Below are 8,747 nucleotides of genomic sequence, written 5' to 3'. Positions count from 1 at the left end.
TTACCTCACTAAGGATGATATCCTCCAGATACATCCATTTGCCCAAGAATTTCATAAATTCATTGTTTTTAATAGCTGAGTAGTACTCCATTGTGTAAGTGATATGTACCATTTCTTAATATATTTATATGCTGATAGATTTCTAGGTTGGTCAAACATTTTAGACATTATGACTAGAGCAGCAATAAACATGGATTGTATCTCCCCTAATCTTCAATGACATAATTTCCAGTGTGTATCTACTCATTTCTTTCTAAATCATCAAGGATATTTGTTGGCTATGAAAATGGAAGATTAAATTCTTTAGTTGTGCTTTATTTAGAACTTCAGGTATCACAGAGTTCTGTATGAAGTTCTTGACTAAACTGAAGCCAACTTTCTATAGTTTTTTTTTTCTGTCAAGTTTTTGCTCTACAATGTGAAGCCGAATTTATCATCACCACTCATTTTTCATATCTAAGAAATCATTCTTTTTCCAGCTCTTAATACCCGTTCCTCTTAGCAATCTTCTTTTGCTTATTATCTGCACATCTTCACTTGTCTCCACTCTGTCTAGAATTGAGCTCAAGGTCTTCAGATTGTTATGATGGGTGTGAGCAAATCCTTGTTGAATTTGGCGTTGAGCTTAGCTTCACAATGCAAACAGTTCATCCCCACATCAGTGAGAACAGAAAACTCTTTTGCCTATTTTATCAGGCGTTTAGTAGACATCCAGGGTCGTTATGTGCCTCTTCCTGTAATTTAATCTTGAACAATGCAGTGCGGAATGAAGATTCTGAATGGCCAGAAGCTACACCTCCAATCCTAAGCCTGATAGTTGCTCTCACTGCAATGAGTCAGAAGGACAGAAATGTGACACATGAGCATTTTATAAGCATTCCTTAGCGCTCGCTTTCAAACCTATTAGATGCTCTATCACCAGAAACACAACCTCCCTGCTCTCTCCGTTCCTGTTCATGTGTTCCCATGGTGGTTCTTCCTTCTTTGAGGGATGATTGTTCTGTCTTCTCAGTCTATGGTCTCTGATTGTATAGCTCCCCAAAGATTCCAAGGATTATCTGGAATTTTCACTAAGCATAATTTCCTATAAGTCAGGAGTCATTTATGAGATTTTCTGATGTCTATAATACTGTTTGCAGGGCTAAGTGTCGGTAGAAGAGTTTTCTCAGTTTGCTCTTCTATCTATCACAGAATATGAACAGAGACTTAGATATAGCAGGTGTATTAGAAGACAATATTAGAAATAAAAAAAGTGAAGAAGTTGGAAAACTGAATCAAGAAAAGGAGAAATAGCAATCCCGATGTCTCAGTGAGCAGGTTGTCACCATGTGCAACTGGAACTCAGTCTCATAGTCTGAGGAGTTCTGAGGGCATCACTGCGTAATTATAAGGTATGCAGGCAAGAAGATTACCAGTTGACTCCTTCGTCTATGGAAAGGAATCCTGGAGAATATGAACTCCGTGCACCCCTACTATCAAGCAAACTTCATGGGCTTCAGAGAAGAGCGGATACCTGCATTTGAAGTAAGCTGTTAATGTGCTAAAAAATAATCTACAATAGTTCAAGTGTGTTGAGAAGTTGTGGGCTGGGCATTTCTATCGCCCAGTGATACTCAAAATATCTAACAGCTTCCATGGTTTGGATGCAGATCAATCTGAATAGGTATCAACTGTAAGCATACAGTAGAGAGATGCCAGGGAATATAAACTTCCAGAGTAGAGATACAGAACAGAATCAAAATTTCAGTCTTCAAGTTGGGGTCCTCCTAGAACCATATCATTTTGTAAGTTTAGCCACTATGTCATAGCTTTTGAATTACATCCAAATCTGCTGTGAACAGTTAGGGGTCTGACAAAATATCGCCATCAAGTTGGCTTTGTGTATGACCTCAGGACAAAGGCAAAGTCAGCCGATTCTCCAAGCTTAGCTTCAAAAGGTTCTGAGGACCAAGAAATCCCAGTTCATTTCTGGATGGTGACTCTGGAGATTAGAAACAACTTCCAGTTTTTAACCTCTCTTTCCTTCAAGAGTTCAGCGAAATGCTAAGTGGAGAAAAATGTAGAAAGGACCACTCTTGGGTGATGAGCCCTGATACTGTGGGGTTTAACATCGTCACCATCATTCCTGCTTTTGAGGGAGGGATCAAACTCTCACTTTGAAGAATAAAGTATGGGGAGAAATCAAAGATCCTTAAGAAATCCTCTGGTTATCCTTTTCACACTTTTAATTTCATTATTGATTTCCATTAAGCTTGTCAGAGGCCCCATGTGTACCCACAGCTTTCTCTTTCAAAAAGAGACTTGGAAAGAGAAGCTAATTTCAGACATTTACAGACCATTAAAGGCATGGCAGACTCACAAACAAGCTAGCACCATCTTGTTCCTTATGGTGGGAGGTCTGCAGATTTCCTGGGAATAACCTGTCCTTACAGTGGGATGCAGATATGTTGAAAGTTCTATTGTATCTTGGGTAAAAGGCCAAGCCACTGGATTGAGCAGCATGTAAGGCTGCTCAGTATAAACATAGATAGTCAGATTGTGAAATGGCATTTTCTTTTAAATAAAAACGTTACTGAGAACAGGTTGGGCTGGCTGAACAACTCAAGGCATTAGCTAACTCCCTGTTGGCAGTTAGCTCTGAGTTCTGAGCAACTCAGCCTGGGAGATTTCCCACTCTGTGAGGACTTCATTGACTCTCTTAACTCTCCAGAGGACTTACTCTGTGGGTCTATTTAAATAAAGATATTTTATCACATTCGTGTGTGTGTGTGTGTGTGTGTATGTGTGTGTGTGTGTGTGTGTGTGTGTGTGTGTGTGTGTGTGTGTGTGTGTGTTTAAAGTTATATGCATTCAGGTGCCAGGGCAAACACTTGGAGGTCAGAGGACCACTTGTGGGAGTTAGGTCTCTCCTTTTACTCTGTAGGTCCTAGGAATTGAACTCAGGGCACCACTCTTTGCAGCAAGTTAAAGGACTTCTGAGCCATCTTATTGGATGAAAGGTCTTTTTTTTTTTTTTTTTTTTTTTTTTTTTTTTTTTAATTGTCTCTTACTCTTACCCTGGCTGGTCTAGAACTCCCAATCCTCCTGTTTCAGCTTCAGTTCTGGGTTGTAGTATGCACCACCATTCCTAGTTTTCCTGTGTATGATCTTGAGAATATTTGATCCAGACACTAATTCTGATCTGGGAAAGCCTTTCCATGGCTCCACGTGGCACACACCATCCATCATCCTGCAAATGCTTTCCATTTCCAAGAATTCTGTGACTCTTTCTTCCCATAGCAGTGGCCTTCTTCATATCATTTGCATTTTCTTAAAAAAAAAAAAAAGGTCATGCTGACAGGTGACATAGATTTCAAAATTCCACCACCTCCTCATAGGAATGAATCTCTAGGAAGCTAAATGAAATGACACAGAAGGAGTCTAGACAAAGGATGTTACCTTCTTATTGCAATGAACAATAAAAAAATGCTCTGTGAGATTCTTTTGGTTTCTGGACATGTGAAATACTGTTCTCCTCTTTAGTTTTAGAGAACAATTACTTGTAGTTCAGACCGGATTATGAATAATGAGCAGATTTCCCATTTTTGCTTATGGTGCCATAGAAAGAAGTGACATGTGATAAGTGACATGTGGTAAGTTGCATGCAGTAATTGACATGCAATAAGAGACATGTAATAACTGACGTGCAATAAGTGATGTAATGTGCAGTAAGTGGCATGCAATAAATAACACGAAGTAAGTGACATGCAATAAGTGGCATATAATAAGAAACAAGACATGTAGTAAGTGGCATGCAATAAATGATATGACATGCAATAAATGATGTGCTGTAAGTGACATGCAGTGACATGCAGTAATTGACATGCAGTAATTGAAACGCAATAAGCCTGGATTGCAGTCCTGGCTTTGATCCACTGACCACTGTGCTGTGGCCCAAAGGAAGCCATTTATGCTTCCCCGGTGAAGAAGAGTTGGCAATATCAGTCATCTGAAGATGTGTTTGGCATCAAGCAAAAGACCACACAGCAATACTTGAATGAACTAGGTGTTCATAAGGAGTGTCTGTTAATTAAAATAATAATAATAATTTAGGCAATTAAACAAATTTGTCCCTTGCGATCTCCTAACAACTTTCAAAGGAAATTCATTTTATTTTCAACAGTAAATTTGTATTTGAAAAAAGGTGAGGCTCATTTAAAGAATGGAAAACTTTGGCCATATAACTCTAGGTGCAGAGTGGGGAGCAGATGCCACCTCTCCCCTCTGCCCAATTCTCTGGAGGCATAGTTATATACATTCTAAGAACTCACTCCAAGTAGGAGAAATAAAGATCATACATGCTTCTAGCTAGTTATATTTTTTTATTTTGTCATTGCATAAGCACAAACATATTTCAGTGGCAACCAGTCTTTAGGTCAAGAGTTGTGGTTAAAGGTTTGTGCTTTTGTAATAGGAATGCATGATGTTTCTCATGAAAAGGACTTTTATAAAAAATGACGATTATAGAAAATACTCAGAATCTCAGAGAACTCCAGAAACCATGTTTTCAACTCTGCTTGGACTGCCCAAATCCAATTATTAAAAAAAAATATACTTTATCCCTTTGTAGTTATAGGAGAAATATTAATTCATAGTCATCAGATTGAAATTCAGAAAAGAGGATGCATGCAACAAATACTTCAGACACAAATTCTTTAGGGTCCCATCTCCTTCATTGTATTCAGCAAATTAGTCTTCATAAGATGTCTCGTTAGCTCTACCAGTGCCGAAGATCAGTTGGTTCTCAGGGCTCCCATTGGTTCTTTTCAAGCCTTGTCCCCTTATAAAGGACTATTTAAAGCACAGTCTTAATCTTAAACTTGGTCACCCTTCTAGATGTTAAAATAAAGAAAATTAGGGGTTCCAAGACTGTTCGTGTCATGCTTAGAAAATTGCAAGGGTGTCACAGCCCTTGTATAGGAATATCTTGGCTATAATTAATCATGGGAAAACTTACCAGGGAGACTGGTTGGTTTCCTTTGTACAATAATAAAGAACAAAAGACTTCACTTCTAGGAATGAATAAAATTGTTTCATCAAGAAACTTTGTTGAGGTCATTGCTGGGAAATGAACAGTGTAGTCTTTCTAGTGCAAGTTATGGATTTTCTTTGAGAAATTCTCTTAAGTCCTCAGTCAACCTTTTTCTTCTCACTTTCTCTCTTCCCTCTTTGAGATCCTCCTTGAAGATCTGCTCTAAGAAGTTGACTCCTAAGGTACCTGCTTAGTGGGCATGTGTCTTGTCTCCTTGACTCCACACAAAAACAGGACCAGGAACACTCCCTACTTATCATTAACTAATTGAATTCTTTTTCAGATATGCTACTGAGAAGTGATCATTTCAAGAAAAAAATTAAAGGCAGTAACAATTTATTACTTGGCTGTTGTATGAAGAACAAAAATGACTGGTCAAGAAATTGAGATAGAAAATAGATGATAGATAGATAGATAGATAGATAGATAGATAGATAGATAGATAGATAGATAGATAGATGGATAGATAGAGAGATAGAGAGAGAGATAGATGGAGGAGACACAGATGGTGGAAAATGTGGATAAAGGGAAACCAACTCTCCTTTCAATTTCTGATTCCAGTATTTCATGGGATTTCATTGTACTCTCTTTCCTTCCATTTCTTTATAAGTTTTTGTTCCCTTATAAATTTACTCATTCTATTTTTTTGCTTTGTTTATATGAATGTTCACAGTGGGCATGTTTCTTGCAACTAAAAGATTCCAAGACTGATCTGTGTCACAGACCCATCCATGATGGTCAGCCACATTTTCAATATGGCGCCTTTCAAACAGAGCAGAACTTGTGCTCCTGGACTAGAAGTGGAACTATTTCTATTATCTAGGCATCATTTCCCTTAATTTATCTGTCACAAATGTTTCAGCATACACATGCTTTTGCTTTGTTTTTAATCTTTCCATCAGACAAAAATAGATTCTATAATTGATAGCCCCCTCAGAGGAATGTGACTTTCCATTTGAGTTTGAGATCTTAAAAGTCTGACTGGGAACCCAGACTGCTTGACTGTCCCCAAGATTCCTCATCACTCACCAGGTTCTCACCCTTCCTTCCCTGAAAAGTGTGGCTTTGACCTTTTGATTGGTCATCAAGATTGCCATATTCAGCTACCGGTGACTGAGACAAAAACGCTTTAGGGGGGTGGCAGGACAGCCCACAGGATTCTATTTGAGGAATGCCAAATGGTTTTTCAGGGCCCAGCTGGTTCCTTGGTCTTTTGCACGGTGCCTGAAGTATGCACTGCTATTTTTGTTGAGTTATAATATTATTGCTCACAATGAAATCTAATATTAAAGCAGAAGACTCTCATCCCTGCTAGTTGTGTGGCTTTGGGAGAGATGAAAGCTCCTGTGCTTCCATTTCCTCATCTGGGAGGTGGTAGTAATAGTATCCACACCACCAGCTTTTTGCAGGGCTATTATGTACACGCACAAAAACCCATTTTTATATAAAGTTTACATAAGCTAATAAAGGCAATCAATAGTCTTACCAGCTGCAAAGCCTACAAACCACAGAAGTGACAAGGCTAGCAGACGCCTGATGCAGTGGCCTTTATGCCTTGGGGATAACCATTTAGCTGTCTAATTTGAGTTGGGAAGGGATTTTTGACTGGTTCTCTAATCCAACCACCTGGCTGGAGAGATTATGGACCCTAGAAGAGAACATACTACTGCCATTTTCCAAACCAATAGAATTTTAACTGCATTCTAAATACATATTTTATACCCACAGATAAGTGTAGGTCTCACCTGTCATCAAGAAACCATTTTTTTAAAAAAACAGATGGAGACTGTTTAAAAGTTCCATTACTGGTTAAAATACAAAGAACAGCAGACCATGGGGTGCCCAAGCCCAACTGAAACATTTGGCCCCCAGTCTCTTCACCATTATGGAGTATTGCAGAGAAGGGGAAGAGAGATTGTAAGGGACAGAGGACCAGGATGTCTATTGTGAGACAGTCTTCTGTGTGACAGGGAATCTGAACCCAGGAAATCTCGAGTATTGAGTAAAACAAGATTCTGACAGTAACACCAGTTGACAGGCTAGTGTGGACGAGTGAAATCTTACAAGGCCACACTCCTAGATGAAGTGCTATAGGCAGTTAATGGCTGCTGAGATATAGAGAATCAATTTTCTCCAGGAATGAAACCCCTATATGTTATGCAATCACAAGTAGTCAGCCCATTAATGCTGGAGAAGGCCATCCTCTGTTATATATGGGGCTGGAGCCATGGGTCCCTCCATGTGTACTCTTTGGTTGGTAGTTTAATCCCTGGGGGTACTGGATGGTTCATAGTGTTGTTCCTCCTATGGGGCTGTAAACCTTTTCAGCTCCTTGAGTCCTTTCTCTATCTCTTCTATTGGGGGCCCTGTGCTCAGTCTAATGGATGACTGTGAGCATCTACCTCTGTATTTTTCAGGTTCTGGCAGAGCCTCTCAGGAGACAGCTGTATCAGGCTCCTGTCAACAAGCACTTGTTGGCATCCACAATAGTGTCTGGATTTGGTAACAACATGGGATGGATTCCCATTTGGGGCAGTCTTTGGATGGCCTTTCCTTCAGTCTCTGCTCCACACATTGTCTCTGTATCTCCTCCCATGGGCATTTTGTTCCCCCTTCTAAGAAGGACTGAAATACTCACACTTTCTATGCTTATGATCCTGGCAGTGTTTGCCTAGGGATAATATAGAACATGAGAAAGGGACTTGGATGTTAGAATAATTTTAACATGAATGAGAGTATTCTTATCTATCTAAAAAGGGATTTATTTTACACTTAAATGACATGTGTATTTGTTTAGGGTTCTTTTCTCACTCAGGTCTTCTCAAGACCCAGGCTGGTGGTTAGAGCAGCCTCCATGGTAAATTTTCCTAGTTGTTGTAGCCCAGAGACCCAGAGAAATGGGAGGAGCTTGAGTTGAAAAACTTTTACCTGGAATTGGAGTATATCTCTCCATCTTAGGTGATGCTGGCCAAATCATAGGCATACACACCTGTAAGGGAGCAGAGAGAGACGGTATTACCAGGTGTTTTGCAAATATGCTCAAAAACTGTTACATCTTCCTAAGGGAGTTGCTGGATCCTAACTTCTAGAAGGTATATACTGTGACTCTTACCCTGTGCCTTCCTTTAAGAGTTAACTGGCAGGAGAAGTGAGGTAAGTGCCAGGTGTTGGGCACTGCGGAATGCAGCTGTGATTAGAACACAAGGCCTTCTCTTTCCTTCCCTGCACTAAGATGAGATCCTGACCCTGGATGGATTCCTTGGATAAGCCTCAATCATCATGAGGCTGGCAACTAAATGCATAGCCCTCTCTAAAGACTGAAGAAAAAGCACATGGTCAAGGAAGGCTTGTGTTCTACCTGGTGTCTAGTAACCTTTCTGAGGGAACGTGAATATTTGTCACCATCTATTGTGTTGACCCCCTGAAGGCCTGCACTCCTCAGGCATGAATAAAAGCTTTTATGAGACTCTATCTTAGAGATTATCATATGGCATGTATATGTGTGCATGCACATGTGTGTTTGTGTGTGCATGAGTGTGTGTATGTGTGTGTAGGTATGTGTGCATGCCTGTGTATATGTGTGTATGAGTGTGTGTGTATATGTGTATGTATGTGCATGTGTATATGTGTGTGTATGTGTGTGCACATGTGTCTATGTGTACACATGTTTGTGGTT

This window comes from Mus pahari, chromosome 8, assembly GCF_900095145.1.
Source record: "Mus pahari chromosome 8, PAHARI_EIJ_v1.1, whole genome shotgun sequence".
Taxonomy (NCBI): Eukaryota; Metazoa; Chordata; class Mammalia; order Rodentia; family Muridae; genus Mus; species Mus pahari.
This window is presented reverse-complemented; position numbering follows the sequence as displayed.